This window comes from Microcebus murinus, chromosome 11 (assembly GCF_040939455.1).
Source record: "Microcebus murinus isolate Inina chromosome 11, M.murinus_Inina_mat1.0, whole genome shotgun sequence".
Taxonomy (NCBI): domain Eukaryota; kingdom Metazoa; phylum Chordata; class Mammalia; order Primates; family Cheirogaleidae; genus Microcebus; species Microcebus murinus.
In genome coordinates, this window is record NC_134114.1 from 11,552,932 (window position 1) to 11,573,205 (window position 20,274).

The 20,274-nt window shown below is 39.5% G+C and overlaps 1 non-coding gene across 1 annotated transcript; it reads right to left on the reverse strand.

The window, feature by feature from the left end:
• Positions 1–12,358: 12,358 nt before the first annotated feature.
• Positions 12,359–12,465, reverse strand: LOC142874154 (U6 spliceosomal RNA). The gene has a single exon (XR_012921978.1). It is a non-coding gene; the product is annotated as a U6 spliceosomal RNA (small nuclear RNA).
• Between the last annotated feature and the right edge of the window lie 7,809 nt (positions 12,466–20,274).

Consider the following 20,274-nt stretch of genomic DNA (forward strand, 5'->3'; position numbering starts at 1 on the left):
TGTAAATAGGAGTATCACATTGATTGTTTTGTGTATGTTGAACTATCCTTGCATCCCTAGGATGAATCCCACTTGATCATGATGAATAATCTTTTTAATGTGTTGTTGAATTTGATTTGCTAGTATTTTGTTGAGGATCTGTGCATCTATGTTGATAAGGGATATTGATCTGTAGTTTTATTTTTTTGTTGTGCCTTTGGGTTTAGTATCAGGATGATACTAACCCCATAGAATGAGTATGGGAATATTTCATACTTCTCAATATTTTGGAATAGTTTGAGTATGATTGATATTAGTTCTTCTTTAAATGTTTGGTAGAATTCAGCAGTGAAGGCATTGGGTCCTGGGATTTTCTTTAATAGGAGACTTTTTATTACTGCTTCTATTTATTTACTTGTTATTGGTCTATTCAGTTTTTAGATTTCTTCCTGGTTTAATCTTGGCAGGTTTTTTTGTGTCTAGGAATTTAACCATTTCTTCTAGGTTTTCCAATTTATTGGTATATAGTTGCTCATAGTACTCTCTAATGATACTTTGAGTTTCTGCAGTATCAGTTGTAATATCTCCTTTTAAATCTCTGATTTTATTTATTTGGGTCTTCTCTTATTTTTTCTTAGTCTGGCTAAGGCTTTGGCAATTTTGTTTATCTCTTCAATAAGCCAACTTTCTGTATCATTGATCTTTTGTATTTTTTTAAATTTTCAATTTCATTGATTTATACTCTGATCTTTATTATTTCTTTTTTTCTACTAATTTTGGGTTTGGTTTGCTCTTGTTTTTCTATTTCTTTAAGATGCATCATTGGGTTGTTTATTTGAAGGTTTTCTACCTTTTGATGTAGGCACTTACTGCTATAAACTTTCCTCCTAATACTGCTTTTGTTCTATCCTATAGGTTTTGGTATGTTATGTTTTTATTTTCATTTGTTTTAAGAAATTTTAAAATTTTCTTCTTAATTATTTTCACCAAACTGCTGGTTATTCAGGAGCATATTATTTAGTTTCTATGTGTTTGCATAGTTTCTAAAGTCCCTCTTGTTATTGATTTCCAGTTTTATTCCATCGTGGTCAGAAAAAAATATTTGGTATGATTTCAATTTCTTGTAGGATAGGTATGGTGTTGATGAAATCCTTCAGCTTTTGTTTGTCTGGGAAAGCCTTTGTTTTATCTTCATGTTTGAAGGATATTTTTGCAGTATATAATATTCTATGATTAATGTTCCTTTCATTCAGCATTTTGAATATTTCATGCCACTGTTTCCTGGCCTGTAAAATTTCCACTGAAAAGTCTGCTGCCAGGTATATTGGAGCTCTTATTTATGTTGTTTGTTTCCTTTCTCTCTGCTCTTCTTTCTGCTCTTTAGACCCTTTCTTGTGACCTTTGGGAATTTAATTACTAAATAAATGACTTGAGATAGTTTTGTTTGGTTAAATCTGCTTGGGGTTCTATGACCTTCTTTTATCTGAATATTGATATCATTTTGTAGGTTTGGAAAGTTCTCTGCTATTATTTCTTTGAATGAATTTTTTAATCCCAATCTTTCTCTCTAGCTCCTCTTTAGGCCAATCATTCTTAGATTTGCCCTCTTGAGGTTATTTTCTAGATCTTGTAGGTGCAGTTAATTTTTAAAATTGTTTTTTTTTCTCTTCTGTCTGTGTATTTTCATATAGCTTGAAGGTCAAGCTCACTAATTCTTTCTTCTGCTTGATCAATTCTGCTCTTTAGAGACTCTGATACCTTTATCAGTTTGTCAATTGAATTTTTCAGCTCTAGAATTCCTCCTTGATTTTTAAAAATTATTTCAATCTCTTTGTTAAATTTCTCTGATAGGATTCTGAATTCATTTTCTGTGTTGTCTTGAACTCATTGACCTTTATCAAAACAGCTATTTTAAATTCTCTGTCTGAGAGGTCACATATGTCCATCACTCTGGGATTGGTCACTGGTACCTTAGTTTGTTTGGTAAGATCAAGTATTTTTGGATGTTCTTGATGCTTGTAGATGTTTGTCAATGTCTGGGAATTAAAGAGTTAAGTATTTATTCTAATCTTCACACTCTAGGCTTGTTTGTACTCATCCTTTTTTAGAAGGCTTTCTGGTATTCAAAGGGAATTGAGTATTGCGATCTAAGTCTTTGGTCACTGCAGCCATATCGGCATTGGAGGGTGCACTGACCCCAGTAATACTGTGACTCTTGCAGACTCCTGGTGGTACCATCTTGGTAGACTTGGGTAAGATACAGGAGAATTCCCTGGATTACCCAGCAAAGTCTCACTCTCTTCTCTCACTTTTTCCCAAAAAGAAAGAGTCTCACTTTCCATTCTCAGCTGCCTGGACATGGGGGAGGGGTGATGTGGATACTCCCCCATGGCCAGTACATCGTTGACTGCACTGGGTCATACCTGAAGCTAGCACAGTCTCGCCCAAGTCCTGTGGCAACTACTGCCTGACCACCACTGATGTTTATTCAAGGCCTAAGGATATTTTAGTCAGCAGGTGGTGAATCTTACCAGGACTGGGTTCTTCCCTTCAGGGTGGTGGGTTTTGTTCTGGCCCAGGGTGGGTCTAGAAATACCCTCTAGAACCTAAGTCCTGGAATCAGGGCCTTCAGGAATCTGGTTGGTGCTTTATTTTACTGTGGCTGAGCTGGTACCCAAGTTTCAAGAGAAAGTCCTCTCTATTCTTCCCTTTCCTTTCCCTAAGCAGCAGAAGTCTCTCCCTGAGCTGTACTGCATTGGAGTTGATGGACGGGTGATATAGGCACTCCCTTGGCCACCATAGCTGGTGTCTCACTGGGCCATGTGCATTCCAAGTCCTCTGGCTCCAAGCCCAGTGCAGCAGCAGGACCTGCCCAAGGACTGCAGTCTTTTGGCCTGACCGCCTTTCAAATTTGTTCCAGACCTCAGGCTGCTTTCATCAGCTAGTGTTGAAGCTACCGGGAACTCATATTCCTACCACTGGGGCACAAGATTCCCCTCTAGTCAGGGCTGGTCTAAATGCTCCCTCTATGGGTGTTGGCAGAATTCTGCCCCATGTTGTATTCCCTGTGACAGGGTGGCTCTGAGTTCCAATGCAAAGCCCCATAGTCACTTTGTTCTCTTTCCTCCAAGCACACAGATTCTCTCTTTACCTGGCGCTGGCACGGTGCTGCTAGGGGCTGGGGAGGGATGGCACAGGCAATGCACGTTGTCCTTCCTACACTCTTCAGTGCCTTTTTTCTTGATATGATACTAAAACCAGATACTGGGATTGCTCATCTGATTTTTGTTTCTTATGAAGGTGCTTTCTTGCATGGATAGTGTTCAATTTGCTCTTTCTGCAAGGGAAAAATTGCTGGAGGGTTCTATTTGGCCATCTTGCTCTGCCGCTAATCTAATTGTATTTACATAAAAACATGGAGAACTTTATCTTATCTGGAATATTGAAATTATACTAGTGTCTGATGATAAAGCAATCATTTTGGTTCTTTGAGGATTCTGTATTGACCATATAGGCAATGAACAAAAATAACATGATTTTATTTAATCACTGATAGTTCACAAGAATCTTGTGATTTCTTAAGGCTCTTATTTTGCAATAGTAATCATTGTATGGCATTAAGTGCAAAATCTGGTCAATTTGATTTAACTGTTATTTAAATTTTAGATAAATAGAAAATTTAATATATAATTCTAAATTACTTTCCAGAGCATCAAACATGTCCCAAGGAGGATGAAATTTTCTTGAAGGAGAGAAAAATTTTCCAAATGGCTTTGTTGTAAAGGAGATATACTTCCAGGAAGGTTGTATGCCTCAGGGAACATTATAGCAGAGGGATTTTATTTATGATCAGACCAATAAAGCTTACCTTAACTTCAAAAAGCAAAAGAAGAACCTGGAATGGGGAGAGTGGGCTCCTGGTCCTTGTGGCCTCTAAACCCCTTCCAGCCTCAGGGTAACTTATAATGAAATCTGCATGAGCCTGGTACCAGTGAGCAAAAGAGATCATAGTCAATTTTTATGACATTAAGAGCATATTATAGCAAAAACTAGTGATGACTGTTCAAGGCCCTAAACACTTCCCACATACCTAAACACCAGTGCTGAAAGAAAATGTGTAATTAATGCCATAGCAGCCACGAACCACTGCTAAGCTCTCTACCACCCATAAAAGAAGTCCCAACATTGCTGTACTGTTATTACATGCTGTGCTCTATGCAAATATTTTGTCTTCAATAAAAAGATCCGTATGTAGAAAAAACGCTTAGCTTACTTTTGAAAGTCCTCTGGTATGACTCTAGGATAATCAGCAAGGGAGAAACCTTCAAATACAAAGTCCCAAATCACTTACAAGGAATTTTGTGGAGGCAGCTTATGGTGTCTCTTCTGTCGGTGGGACTGAAGAAATGCCCTATCAGCAAAGTACCTCTCCTGGCCTTTTCCTTTTGAAGTGTGCACTTATTGTTGAACTGGGCAAAAGGAGAGGGAAAACTATGCAGATAAAGATGGATACAGAAAAGTTCATGTTATCAATGGATTTTGTAATTTTGAACAGAATGAAACATAAGAATTAAGTAATACGTTAGCATAATAGAAGGTGGTTATTGCTGAGTGAGAGGCACAAAATCGAGGATTTCAAGACGATGCAAGTATGAGATATGATGAGACCAAGTAGATAATTGTGGGATCGCTATGGGATGTAGAAAATAAGATTCCTGGAGGTGAGAAATTCAAAAGAGAGAGGCATATTGTTGGGGGATTGTTAGTATAGATGCTGTAGACAAATAGAATGAGGAAGGAGCAGGAGTGAAAAAACGAAGCCAGTGTTACAGGCACCGTAGTCATCACCAGAGAAAGAGAGATATCACTGGGATGTTGGTAGATGATGCTAGAAGGATGTTTGCTGAGTGGCAAAGTCAGGTGATGTGAACTTCCTAAGTAGTGCGAGGTTTGAAATAAGAAGCGAGATGATTTGGAAGCAACGTGGAGAGCATGGAGGAACTTACCCCACCTTTACAAAAGACAGGAACAGCCATGTCCAGAAATCCATGTTGAAAGACATAAATAGCCACTGGACAGAATCCACTCAAGAAGGCAGCAAAGCCATCATATTGTCAGAGGATGAGCAAGAAGGTAAAGGAAATTTTCAGAGAAAAATTTGAGGATATATAGGAGAACGTGGATGACAGAGCACCCAGAGGGCACAGTTCAAGGTCCAAAGTGAAGAAGGTTAAAAATGTGGGTCAGATTCAGGGAGTACAGAGGCTGGGGGATAAAGGATGACCAGGGAGGCTCAGGCTTCTCTGACTCATGACATCAGGCTAGGGTTAGTCCAGAGACCTTAGAGGAAGGTAGGTAATCCATCCAGCCTGAAGGGTCAGAGGGCAAGGCTATAATGACCACAAGGTCCTGTTTTGTACAGGGATGGCCTGAGAGACCACTCAAGGCTCTGCACAGGACTGATCTCAGGCAACCAGTAATGTGAGACTCTTGTGTGGTCTCTTGCCTCCTGCAGAAAGCTTGTGTTGCAGACCACGGACCACCTGTCTCACCTGAAGTAAGTAGCTTTGAAATGAGCTTTACTCTCCTTCTCTCCCTCTGTGTGATTCAACAGCACCGAGTGATAAAGGTTATGGACAAATCTTGGGAAATCTGAATCTCTGCAGTTTCACTCTCTCCAGATCTCCATGCACGGTGGCAGTACGCCCATGTCCCTCCTCCAGGGCACACTGGCACGATTCACTGCGGAATCCTGTGTGTAACACCACTCTTAGAGATCCTCTCCATGAAGAAACCTGGACCTGTTTAGTCAATTTTATTTATTCTTAATCTCTTTCAGACAGAGGCTGTGTCTGTTGTATGCCGTAGGGGCAGCCATGGTAAATTATTCTTTGCTCAAGACCAACAAGAATCAGTGAGAAAATGCATGAAAAAAGCAGAGGCCAAGTGAGCCAGGAAGATATCTTTGGGTGGAGAATTCCTTCCTCTGTCTGGGAGATTTAAAGAAATGGTAATGGAGAGGAAATGACAACAGCCCAGGAGCTGATCTTGAAAATCTCAGTTGCATTGCTTGGATTGCTTATGTCTTGATGACTGCTAATCTCACAGTCCTGGGGCACGTGGCCAAGCGGCAGAGCTGGGCAAACTGTTCTGTCTTCTGTATGTTCACAGGATAGGAAAATCTTATATTATTGTATGTGTGTTTAGCAAGTCCATGTCCCTGAACTCAGTGTATTCTTGAAACTCTCTTTTCTTGAATTCCCAGGGCTGTTACTCAAAGGGCCCACAAGATTTGCTCAATTTCTGAAAGAGCTGCTCTTTGTAAGAACCCTGACTATCATTGTAAGTATTTTCTAAATTCTTCTTCTATTATAACAGCTTATAAGAGATTGATAATACTTTTTTTTTAACGAGTGTAGTGGAGAGAAAGTTAGTCTTAGAGTTGAGTTATTCCTCATTTTAGTCTCAGTTCCACTACAAATTAGGTGGCTGCCTTAGAAGAAAGACTCTTTGCCTTGCTGACCTTGGTCTTCTCATCATGAAACAAAAGGGTTGAATCCTTTCTGGTTTTAACACCCTGTGAACCGTAAAATAGAATTCAAGAGGAGAGAGCAGATTATGTACTATCCTCCTTAACAAGGAAAATTGTGCCCCACTAGTAATTCAGAAAATCAAAATTTAAAGACAATATTATTTCAACTTTTGCTCATCAAGATAAAAAGGGCAAAACAAATGCCTGGTGCTGTTTTGAGTGACCAAAAAGGATCCTCTTAAGTGTCAATGGTGAGGGTGTGGAGTAGAACATAAATCGGAAAGCAATTTAACAACAGTTTCAAGAAAATTAAAAGCATGCAAGGCTAACATTTTAACCTCTGAAATACATGCTTATATTTTTTTTGTAATAAATATGTGTTGGTTAATTATAAGGAAAAAAAGAACATGGAGGAAGTAAGTAAGTAGAGCAAGAAAGGAAGGAAGGAACTAATCAGTCAGTCTCGGGGCACAGGCAACCCATGCACGTGCTATTGCCTGCCGAGGACCTAAGCACCCCACATGGCCACGTATTTTGGGTTATGAAGGAATAAATGACAGTTTTATATAGAGTGGAAGTGATATGTTAGGGCCACTAGCATATGTATTTTGATTTTTTAAACCTATTAATAGTAATTAATTTTGCTGAGACTTCTTCATTTACTCATTCAATAGAAAATACAGAGAATCTACTAAGTCCTAAACATGGTCCTAGGCATGGTGGATAGAGCAGTGAAGAACACAGGTAGTCTCAGCCCTCATTAACAAATAAATATTCAATATGACACATGTACATAAATGTTGAGGAGAAGAACTTGGAGGTTAGAGGATGCTGGTGCAAGGAGCTGATTTTTGAGAGTGGTCATGGACAGTCTCTCTGCAAAGGTGAAATTTGAGCATCTATCTGCTTGCGATGAGGATTAGTCTATGTACATATCCGGGGGAAACTGTATGAGGCACAGGGACCAGCAGGTACAAAGGCTGTGGACAGGATCACTTGGTATATTTGAGGAACAGCAAAAAGATCGATGTGACTAGAATGGAGTGAACAACAGAGCTGTTCCCCCCTGGAGTTACTCACTCCACATGAATGAGTGTAGTGGGCTTAGGGGAGACAGTCATGAGAAACGAGATCTGAGAGTCGGAGGGAGTGGGGTGCAGATCGTGCATGATCATGCAGACCATGTAAGCAATTTGGATTTTACTCTCAGGTGGGAAATCACTGGAGAGTAGGGACGTGGTCTGGTGGAAGATTCAGAAGGAACTTTATTATGGTTTCTTTATTGAGAGCAGACTGCAAGATAAGGCAAGGAGACCAAACAGGCAGCCACTGAAACAACCCGGGTGACACATCACGGTGGCTTGGCTTGTGTGGGTTGTGGTAGGACTGATGAGAAATGATCAGATTTGGGATTTGGGTTTCTAGTACCTTCAAAACAGAGTTGCTGAATGGTTTGGATGGAATACGGGCTGAGACAGGAGGAGTTGAAGTCAATGTTAACCATTTGGAACTACTGGTGGAATGAAATTCTTGTTTTTTCATTTACTGAAATGCAAAAGAATATAAGATTGCAGATGGAATAGTTTTATTTTGTGTTTTTTATTTTCTTCTTCTTTCTTTTTCTTTTTTGGCCAAGTTGAATCAGGAGTACAATTTTTTTTTTTTAAACTTGCTCCTCAGAAAAGTAGTATAATTTTTGACATGTTAAGTTTGATTCCTCATAAGTATTTTTATTTTGTTTTAAAAAAATTTGTTGTTGAAAAGTCTATACTTCTATAGGCTTTCTTTTCAATGGAGCATTCCTGGTTTAAAGGGAGTGTCTGTTCTGTACTTAGAGAAGACTCCAAATATGCTCACACAACATTACAGTGTTGAGGGTTAAGAATATACTATACACACACACACACACACACACACACACACACGTGTGCGCACGTGCGTACACACACACACACACACACACACACACACACACACACACACACAAAGGTGTCCACCAAAACTTACCTCATTCAAGAAATGAGTTCATTCCACCCTGGGAAGCAGGAGAAACAAATCTAACTGCCATCCTGAAGCATTTTACTGAAAATGTATCCCTACTTTGTTTCAAGTCAATCCAAAGTGAAATCTCTTTTCTCAAAATGAGAAAAAAAAGGGCATCATCTCCTTACTAAGAACTAACATCTGGCTGGTGAAGTCAATAGTGAGAGAGAAACATGATGGTTTTCGTAGTTGACATTTCCTTTCAGGACAGGGAGTGCCCGGCGCACCCTTCTGCACACCTGGCGGGGGAGGGGGGCAGCTGCAACCAAGGGGGTGCTGGATGGAGGCCAAGTGACGGGCCTGTGGTCAGAGGAGTGTGAGGGAAATTGGGCGCCTCCCCTTGGGAAGATGGCCTGTTCTCATGAGTAGCATAGTTGTATCCTGTTGGTTTATGCAAAACTATGTTATTTTATGAGGGATTTAAAAAAACTAAGTTGGCCAGGCTTAGTGGCTCACGCCTGTAATCCTAGCACTCTGGGAGGCCGAGGCGGGCAGATTGCCCGAGGTCAGGAGTTCGAAACCAGCCTGAGCAAGAGCGAGACCCCGTCTCTACTATAAATAGAAATTAATTGGAAATTAAAGAAACTAATTGAAATTAAAGAAATTAATTGAAACTAATATATATAGAAAAAATTAGCCGGGCATGGTGGCGCATGCCTGTAGTCCTAGCTACTCGGGAGGCTGAGGCAGCAGCATTGGTTGAGCCCAGGAGTTTGAGGTTGCTGTGAGCTAGGCTGACACCACGGCACTCACTCTAGCCTGGACAACAAAGCGAGACTCTGTCTCAAAAAATAAATAAATAAAGTAAGTAGACAATAATTTTTAAGACATTTGTTTTTACTTAAAGGCAGGTAATTGCTACATATATTTAAATAACATATTCGTATTTATCTAGACAGTATCAAATCATATTTAAACATTTACACAGTAGGACAAAACTCAGGCTTTAGTCAGGAGTTTTTTAGTTGTGAGTGAAAGGAACTTAACTCACAGTGTCTGGATGATGGGAGGAGGTGTGTGTGGGGGTGGGTAACGGGAGGCAAGGCCAAAGCCAGGTGTTCCCACAAGGAAGTCTGGGCCCTGGCTCTGGACTTTTTTTCTTGGCTTCATTCTCAATCAGCCCCTTCCTTTAGGGCAGAAAATATGGATCCTGGTGGCTGCAGACTCACATTCCATCAGCTAGGCAACCTCAGAGGAAAAAAGTGCGTCCCCTTGCCCAGGGTTGCAGCATGAAACCCAGCCCAGAGCTGCTCTGATTGGCCCAGCTTGGGCTGAATACCCTGAACAGTCTCTGAGGCCGGGGGTGGAATTTTGTGATTGGGTGAGTGGTAGTCCCAGCGTTAAGGTCAGGATCATTTGTATCTGCACCATACAGGCAGATTGGTTATTGCATTAGTTTTCTAGGACTGCTAAAACAAAATGTCATAGACTGAGGGGCTTATAGAACAAAAATTTATTTTTCACAGTTCTGGGGGCTGGAAGACCAAAACAATGTGTCTGCAGGTCTGGTTTCTCCCGGGGCCTCTCTCCTTGGCTTGTAGGTGTCTTCCTTTTTGCTGTGCCCGCATATGACCTTTTTCCTGGCATCTCCTCCTTGTCTTATAAAGACACCAATTCTGTCAAACTAGGCTCCAATCCATAAGACCTCATTTAACCTTAATTATCCCTTTAAAGATACAAATATAGTCACAATTAGGGGTTAGGGCTTCCATACATGAGTTTTGGAGGGACACAATTCAGTTTGTAACAGGTATTGATTTTTTAAAAGAAAGGCTGGTCAGGCAAAAAACTCATGTCCACTGCAGCCTTGACAAACCTTGGAGAATTGAAACAATGAGAAAAGGCAGAAGACAGGTGCCTCTTGCTTTTGCACATTAATCATCAAAAACTCACAAAGCTGCTTTGAAGGCTATTATCATTAATGTGGATTTTATTCAGGGTTTCTTAGGCATAAAGAAGACGTGAGTTATTTTGTACTTTACCTAAGAAAACTTTATAAACATCTTATTTGAATATGTCTTTCACCACATTGCTGCTGGGCTCACTCTCCCTTTCTTTATTCCTCCTTCCTCTTTGTGGGGGTCTGTGGGCGGCTAGCCAAACAGCTTCAGTGAGACAGAACCACAGATGTAGGCACACCCTGAGGACTTGGTGTTCCTTCCTCAGTCTCTTGGAGGTGGGTGGGAAAGCATTGCTTTTAAATTTCTTTTTTTAATTGCTTGTGGTGAATATGTAGAATACACGTGATTTTCGACCTTGTATTTTGTGACCGTACTAAACTAACTTATTAATTCTAGGGTTTTAAAAAAATTCATTTGTTTTAAAATTAGTTAGGGTTTTTAAAGTCATGGGATTCAGGCACCCCCAGGAAAAACAAGAATTTAGGCAAGCTTGTCCTCTCAACTGCGCCAGAGCCTGGAGGAACATCTGCTGGAGGCCATCTGTCCACCACACTCCCCACCACTGGAGAGCAAATTCTTCTTTTAATTACTGTCTATTGTCCTTTAATTTCAACTTGAAGGACCCTCTTTGGTATTTCCTGTAGGGCTGTTCTAACGGTAATGAACTCCCTCCTTGTTTGTTTATCTGGGATATCTTTATTTCTTTCTCATTTTTGAACACATTTGCCAGATATAGAATTCTTAGTTGACAGTTTTTTATTCTTTCAGCACGTTAAATATATCATTTCATTGCAAGATTTTTGCCGAAAATCCACTTCTGATGTTATCGAAGATACCTTTTTTTGTGATGTTGCTTTTCTTTTGCTGCTTTCATAGTTCTATCTTTCTCTTTATGATTCAGTAGTTTAATTATTAAGTACCTCAGGATAGGTCTTTTTGGGTTTATCTTTCTTGGAGTTTGATGAGTTTCTTTTGTTTGTATATCCATGTATTTCCTCATATTTGGAAGTTTTTCATCATTATTCTGTCAAATAAATTCTTTCTCTCTCTCTTCAGATATTCATAATGTGTATTTGGTCCACTCGATGGTGTCATGTAAGTCCCTAAGGCTCCCTTTACATTTCTCCATTCTTTTTCCCCTTTTGTTTCTCCAACTAAATAATTTCAAATAACTGTCTTCAAGTTCATTGATTCTTTCTTCTGCCTGTTAGAGTCTGTTGTTGAACCGCTCTAGTGACTTTTTAAATTCAGTTATTTTATTTTTCAGCTCCAGAGGATCTTTATAGTTTCTGTCTCTTTGTTGATATTCTCATTTTGTTCCTATATCATTTTTATGATTTCATTTAGTTCTTTGTCCATTTATTTAGCTCTTCAAACATATGTAAGTTAGTTATTTGGAATTCTTTGCCAAGTAAGTCTATTGGCTGTGTTTCTTTAGGGATGGCTGCTGTAGATTTATTTTGTTTCTTAGAATGGGTTATTTTTGTTGTTATTTGTTTTTCTGTATGCTTTGTGAGCTTTTGCTGAAAATTGGACATTTGGAAAAAGAGCTGCCTCTTCAAGTCATTGCAGACTGGCTCTATGCAGAGGAAAATCTTTAATAATCAGTCCAACATGAAGACTTAAGGTCTTCTTAGGCCTTCTCAGGCATATATCTTCCCTGAGCTTGTGTTTGTGCTTTTTCTGATTCTCTTATATGCATAGCTGCTTTTAAACATCTTAGTTTCCCTAAGATTCTTACCTGTGTTTCTTTTTTTTTAAATTATGTATCTGATTTTATTTTCATTAAAGAAAAAACATATATGCATTGAACACCACTGAGAAAGATGTACACCAAAATGTTAACACACTGAGAAGTAAAATTAAAGGTGATGTTTCTTAGCTTATTGCATGCATTTTCAACAAAAATATGGAACGCTTCACGAATTTGCGTGTCATCCTTGCGCAGAGGCCATGCTAATCTTCTCTGTATCGTTCCAATTTTAGTATATGTGCTGGCAAAGCGAGCACTTACCTGTGTTTCTTCTTGGTGCCTTAGCTATTCTATTTAATCTCTCAATCAGTAACCCCCACCCCAAGCATCTATGGGTTTGTAGTTTGTTTTTGTTTTTTTTTCAGTTTCCATAAGTGGTGCTTGCTGCTTCACATGGCTTCCCCTAGCTTGAGATTCCAGCCACTTTTGGATGTCTAAGCTCCAAATTAGGTGAAACAGAGACCAATCCCTCAGATAGCTTACAGACAGGTTAGAACATTGCAAGTTTGCTCCACTCTTCTCTTGCTGGTTTGTGGAAAGTAACTGGGGATGAAACCACCACTTCTCCCAAACTGTGTTGTGCGGGGTGTGGTGGGTGGGATAAGGGGAAGTACAATGCAAGAAATTTCCTATCATTTTAAATGTGGCTTCTTTTTGATTGAGCATTTGCTTGGTTGCTGTAGATCTTTGACTAATTTCCAGAGCTCCTATAAAGTTATTTTAGTCAGTTTCTAGTTGTTTGTTTAAGCTTTCATGGGGGAACAAAAGCCTGGATGTTCCTAGTTTGCCATCTTGCTGATATCACCATCATTCTATTTTTAAATATAATGGAATCTTGGACCAAAACATGTGATATCTGAGAAATGATGTATATTCTTGCCAAAGTGAACTCTCAGCTGGGGTAGGAACTGAAATGGATGTTTAGCATATCAGTGGGACACTGTGATTCCTACTTTAAATTGTTAATATATATTTCCACAAGAACCTCTGAGAACTGGAAGGGCAGAGGCAGGGTCAAGAAGCCTTCCTTTGTCAGACATTATATTTTCCCAATTAACATTTCCTGCAGACTTCCTGTGAAAAATGGAAAGATTAGACAAAGTTGGCTGCCACTGTAATTGTCCCCCTGACCTTTTTCTGAACACAGGAAGTAGGACCATCGGTTCAGATTTACGTCAATTTACAAAGCAGAGCGGATTATTGCCTACTAGGTGTATTGCAGAGGAATTAACTTTTAATTGAGGTGACCCCAAAAGGGAAGCTGTTTTAGCAGGGACCTCTGCCCCAAGAAATTGGCTTTTAATGACCAATTTCCCTTCATGCCAATTCCTCAGAGGTGGTTAGGTTCAGGAATCCTGTACCCACCTCTGATGCTGGAGAGTAAAGGTAGGAGAGAGGATAGATACTAATTAAATTTGCTTTGTGACTCATAATTATACCTACTTCTTTCTTTAAATGCCATATGAGAATGCCATAAGACTGCTAAAGACTATCAGAAAGGAAAGAAAACATTGTGTGTTGTTGAAAAATGGAACATCTAAACAATTAAGCTCTTGACCTTGAAGTTTCCTTATTACAGAATGGCTTATATTGCTAGGACTTATGACCATGGACATGGGCTCATTAGAAATGATGACCATTGATTATAGTTGCTATATGCCTGATGTTTCTCCTGCTTTTGGACATTTGATCTCCTTTCCCCCTTGCATTCATGGATGCTGCAGACAGTGTTGCCCATAGAGTGGCCAATTTGAAAATGGATAAGTTAATGTAAAAATTTTATTTCTATATTTATCTTTCCATTTTCTATTCTTCTGGGGTACTTAGTAAGAATGCGTCACCATGGTAAAGTTGTGGAACTATTTTCTTGTATGATTTCAGGAAATCTTGCCCACCATTTTATAGTTACCACCCATGTGGTGGCACCATCAAGTAATGACTGTTCATGTTTAAGGCAGAAGAGGCTTATTGCATTTGAAACACAGGCTAAACAAATCATAGAGGGATTATTTAAATTCTAGTAATGTTCTTATACTGACTTCCTATGTGATTTAAAGAAAATAAAGGAATACAGAAATTGGAATGAGAGCTACCTACTATATGAAATAATTGATAAATATACTCATTAAACAAACAAGGAGGTACTATGTATTTATGTATATATGTGTATATATATATGGAAATTATCTTGCTTTGACACCCTTCTAATTGAAATATGATTTTTTTCCTTCCACTAATGTTTATTTTCTTAGATACGGAAGGAGTAGATAGAATAAAGGAAAAAGGAAGTACACTGAATAATTTCTTTATTTTTAATTAGCTCTTCAAGTTGAAATTTCAAAATGCTGTATATTTGTCACAGTGAGATACATTATGAATCACAAAGTTTTCTTTGAAAATATGTTTTTTTAAAAAACTTCTGCACGAATAAAAACAAATATCCCTTTGCATCAGTCATAGCAATAACCATCCAGGATTATAATCAGAAATCTCTTTGTTTGAAAGGAACCTTGAACACATGCAGATGTTGGCATAAAGAAAGTGTTGGAGGCGTCAGTTTCAAGACAAACCATATTAACCCCACCCACCTCTTGAAAAATTGTTTTATTTTGATATCACAAAGAGCAAGCCCTTTTCACTGGTGAACGCAGTCATCACCGCAATAGCTAAACACACAGGGAACACATGAGAGTGGAAAAATAAACATCGATTTCCTTGCTCAATCAGTAAGACTGTCTATTCCATTTTGTAAAGGGAAGTCAGTGACCTTTAGTAGGGAGTGTTTCACTCATGATTATAACTACTTCTTTCTTTAAGTCTTATATCCTAAACTTTCAGGTTTGAAGAAAACAACACATGTGAAAATGAACCTGTGCTTCAAAAGTCTGGTAGTGCCTTAAAATCCAGGCCCTTCAGAAGACTCAGAAGTGAATTGCCCATGGTAGCAGGAGCAAACATGCATTTGGGAACTGGAAAGCTCAATTTTTTCCACCCCCCTCTTTCCCTGCAGGTTCCTGGGGCTGGGAATGAAATACATATGTGCTTCCCCCAAAAGTTTTCATAACAAGATTCCCAAGCCCTGTTGACTGCAGTTTCTGTTAAATGAAATTTATCTTTCATTAGTAAACCTTCATAGTTTTCTACCAATGCTCAGATAAAGTTCCCCAATTTCTTTTTTTGACAATCAGCATTTTGCTCCTTAGATTCCGGGAGGCAGTGTAGGAGTGGCAATGCTATTTTACAGGTCCCAGGTGAGTTATTTTATACCAAGAAGGTTATGTGCAGGAAACCCCCTAGTGGGAACCTTTACTTAGATGTTGTAGGGTCTTTGATCTCTTTCCTCACTGCTCTGCATGAGGAGAGGCTGTTCCCAGCCCCTGCTGACCCAGCTATGTTCTCAGCCCTAGTACTATTTTGATACCTGTGGTTTCCTTGGCCTCTTGAGGTAGTATGTTTGCTGGTGGGGAGGGTGGAGGAGCAGGAGGCAACCTAGGGGTTTTGCTCGAGGTGTGTTTGGGATTGAGATCTAGAAGTTAAATCAAAAGTCTAGAAATCTCAGACCCAGCTTTCTAACCACCTGTCTCTACAACCTAAAGAGCTTTCAATCTACTAGTCCGAAGCTTGTCTTTTGCAGAAAATTCAGACCCCAGTGAGCAAAGCCCCACAGCTCAATGAAATAGAATAATAGAGTTAATAATATTAAATGTACTTAAACAATAATGAATAACTAAATGTATTTAAATTAGACTACTCAATGAAGGCTTTGAGAAGACTGTAGCATATCTATATGTCCCTTTGTACATTTACCTATCCATTGGTAAAACCCAAATCTGTCTCAAGACTATATTACTGAAATGTGAAAAATAGAAGTAGATGAACTCACATAAAATCATGTCAGGAAATAATTTTTACAGTAAGCCAAGTAATATCTTCAACTCTTGTATATATGTGGTTGAGTTGGAGTGAGCTTTTCTCCAACTTTTGAGTTGGTGACAGCTTTTCGGTGTCACAATCTGAAGTAGTTAATAAGGGCTAACTGGAGACAGAAATCCTGCCCAAGAGAAAAGGGAAATTTCTTAATTACCTCCAGTGCCTAGGAAGAGTTATGGAAATCGGGGAGTGGAAGGTAAGATGGTCACCTCACATTAAGATGAATGGTCTGTAGGAAATGGAGAAAAGGTGGTTTCTTCTTGGTTTCATTTGTGTAAGTTAGTAGTACAGTAGTACCAGAATTTTCAAAATAATGTCATCTACCACTGCAGCGACTGCTAGAAACTACAGCTTTAGTTAGCTATCTTTTCAACGCATTTCATGGCTCTGCTGACTTTGCAAGTCTGGAGACTCGCTCACACAAGAAAATGTGTTCTAAGGAGACCTGGGAATACTTCCAACAGTTACATAGTGGAATATGGGGAGAAGAATCCAGTGCTGTTTGTTAAACATATATTTTTTAGCTTCAGGGAAGTTTATTAGTAATGAGATTTTATTCGCTAAGTTGATTTAAGTGTCTTTCACTAGCAGGAAAAATGTTTAATCATTTAATTTCAGTCTTAGAATTTCAAATATCAGTTTTGAATGATCTTTGAATTCTCGGTGCTATGTGTACCAGCTCATTCATTCATTCATTTTTTCATGTATTCCTCAAGGCCTATCATACCATTCCTTTAAATCTGGGCTGTTGAGGAGCACAACATCTAGTTTGCTGATAAATGATTTATCGTAATATATATTAATAACAAAGGGTTGAAGTTGGCCAGGCGAGGTGGCTCACAGCTGTAATCCTAGCACTCTGGGAGGCTGCGGCAGGTGGATTGCTCGAGGTCAAGAGTTCGAAACCAGCCTGAGCAAGAGCGAGACCCCGTCTCTATTATAAATAGAAAGAAATTAATTGGCCAACTAATATATATAGAAAAAATTAGCCAGGCATGCGCCAGCATGCCTGTAGTCCCGGCTACTCAGGAGGCTGAGGCAGCAGGATGGCTTGAGCCCAGGAGTTTGAGGTTGCTGTGAGCTAGGCTGACGCCATGGCACTCACCCTAGCCTGGGCAACAAAGCGAGACTCTGTCTCAAAAAAAAAAAAAAAAAAAAAGAAAGGATTGAAGTACACAGTTAATAACAGAAGAATTAGCACAGCAAATCAAGAGGAAAATGAAAATGCAGATGAATTCTATCATGTATGCAACTAGCTTGGAATATTTTTGAAGGCAAAAGAAAAAAAATTCTTATTTTGAATTCCCCAGTGCAACTGGAGCCTGTTTGGTGGGTATTCAACTGATGCTTTTTGAATGAATTCAACACAATAAAATGTTAAAAGGCAACAGACCATAAACTGCTGTCTCGTAGGCTTGTTGTTGGGACATATTGAATTCAGAATGTTTTGACAGAAGGTTAAGCTCTATATGATTCTTCTGTTTCCATCCTCCATCTATTTTCAGCTATTTTCATTACATTACCCACATCTCTCAAGAGTTCAGTTCTTTTTACTTTTGTTTCATTATTCCAGACAGGTTTGTACTTTAGAAATGCTCAGCAGAGTGCTTTTTTAATTCACTGTTTTTCAAGTAAGATTAATTTTCACATTTCCCACAGGTTTAGCCTTTAATCTGCTATATTACATGAGTAGAAGAATATAGCAACAATGGGCAGATGAGGTTTTGAATTTCAAGACTTGGAGCCAAGCTGATGGTACAATAGAAGGCAAAAGCTCACACACACAAATAAAAAAGTGTTTTATGAAAGCTTCTAGGTAGGTAGCTCCCAAATTTAAACCAAAAACCAAAAAGTGAGCAAGCCAAGAAGTTTATGAATAAATAAGCAGAAGAGATCAAACTCTACCATTGTCAGCGGGTTTGTCTAGTCTTATGTATTTCCTCTGGTCTTGGGCCCGAATTTCTCCTTATTGTTCCCCAAAAAGCATTTTAAAAAATTTTATAAGAGAAAGTGATTTATTTCTTCAATACTGTTGTGTTTGTGACTTGGCAAACGATCCTCCCCAGCTCTTTGGTAAAGGTCGTTAAAATCTATTTTAAAAAGCCCCTTACTTGACTCATCCTAGGAAAAGCAATGACTCTTTCTAGTGTACTCAGTGATCTCAGGGATTTTATTCATTTCTGCTGAATACATCTCAATCTGAAAGGTTTAAGTATAGTTCTTTACACAAAAGAAAATCCCTTAAATGCAGTATTTTCTTTTATTAATGCGAAGTGAAGAGAATAGAAGGCAGCCAGTCTTTTAGCCATTGGATGAATTATAAGGTGGAAGAAATTGTCTAAGTAGATCAGCAAGTATAGTAAAGTTAAATAAAGAACTGGGTCATCATTGTCCACATGATCTTACAGAGGAGCATTCTGAACTCTGAACTTTTGTTTCTAAGGAGGCTCTTTTTTGGAATGACCTTTTATATCATTCAGTCACTTTTTATCCTCGTCTAAAGAAGCATATATCTCAGTCTACTCTGCCGTAGTCTGTATCTACTGACTTATATTATTGCTCCTTCCTCAAAACTTCCTTATGCTCCACTCACTCCCTCAGTCCATTACAGACTGACTTCTGCTTTCACTCTTCCACACCAACACATTCATTTTTTGGTGGGAACAACAGCAACAACAACAATAGGAAAGAGTTTTTTTCTTAATTGTATTTATTTCCCTTTAAGATCGATGCATTCATTTTAGGGACTAAATAGTTTTGAATTTTGAACAACAGCCTACGCATTGATGTCAAGTTAAGGAGAAAATGACTATTAATTTTTGGAGGGGAGGATGGAAGGGAAAAAGAAGAAAGGAGCTTCTACAAAATGAAGAAAATGTCATGCATTGGAATCTGACCTAGAGAGGCAGCAGGGATTTTGCAGAGAAATGACACAATTTTATTGGAGAATCTTAGATCTCTTTGGTAAAGCTTGGAAGAGAGAGAGTGAAAAGTGATCATCTGATGGCTTATTCTTGGAGTGTATCTTACTTGGCATTTCTGCATTTTTCCACACTCTTAGCCCCAGCTATTTCCAGCAGGCTTCTCCCTGTCCTACTCATCCTTACTGACTTTCTTACAGCAGAGCCTGTGGTTGTCCACCTGCTCCTTCTCCGTCTCCTTCTTGGCTCATTTTGTCTTAATTCACCCTTTAGTGACAGCAGTCTCCAGCACCAGGGTCAGCTCTCTCCGGCTCGACCACTGCCCCTGTGACCTTAGCCCCAGTCACTCTGTCCAGCCTTGACCACTGCCCCTGTGCCATTGGCCCCCAGTCACTCTGTCCAGCCTTGACCACTGCCCCTGTGCCATTGGCCCCCAGTCACTCTGTCCAGCCTCAACCACTGCCCCTGTGTCATTAGCCCCCAGTCACTCTGTCCAGCCTCGACCACTGCTCCTGTGTCATTAGCCCCAGTCACTCTAAGCTCGGCCCCTGCTCTGAGCTCAAGACTCACATTTCCATCTTCCCTATGCAAACCTCAACTGCCTCATCCCTGACACCTTATATTTAACAGGTTCTAACGAATCTTTTACTTCCTCTACCTCTTCTCCCTAAACCTGTGTCTCCTCTTGCATAAACTGCCCTAGATGATGGGATCCTGTTGCCCGGATGTCTTCTTTCACGCCCTCAGTCTCCATTCCCAATCAGCCCCAAATCCCTTGTTAGGTCTATTTCCTGAATAGCTTCCCAGGCTGTTTCCTCTTATCCCCACGACCACTCACCTCCTGTCACCCCTGTCAGCAGGAATAGTCTCTTGCATAGCATGCTCCCTGCCCCCAGTTTCTCTCTTCTTCAACTCTCCTCTAAATAGGAAAAAGCTTTATTTTTTGAAATGGAAAAACGGTAGCACTGCTGTAACTAAAAATCCTACAGTGACTTTCAATCACCCCAAAACCCAAGATAAAGTAAAAACTTTTAGCTTGTCATATAAGAACTTTCAAGCTGTGGATCCTGTCTAATTGGGCAGCTTGTTCTGCACCAGGTCCAGCGTGACAGGATCCTTTGTGACTCCTTGCTAGTTCCCCCACTTGGAAAGATGTCACTTTTCTCAGTCTGATTAAAACTGACCTGTTCAACAAGACCCAGATGGAAGCAGTAC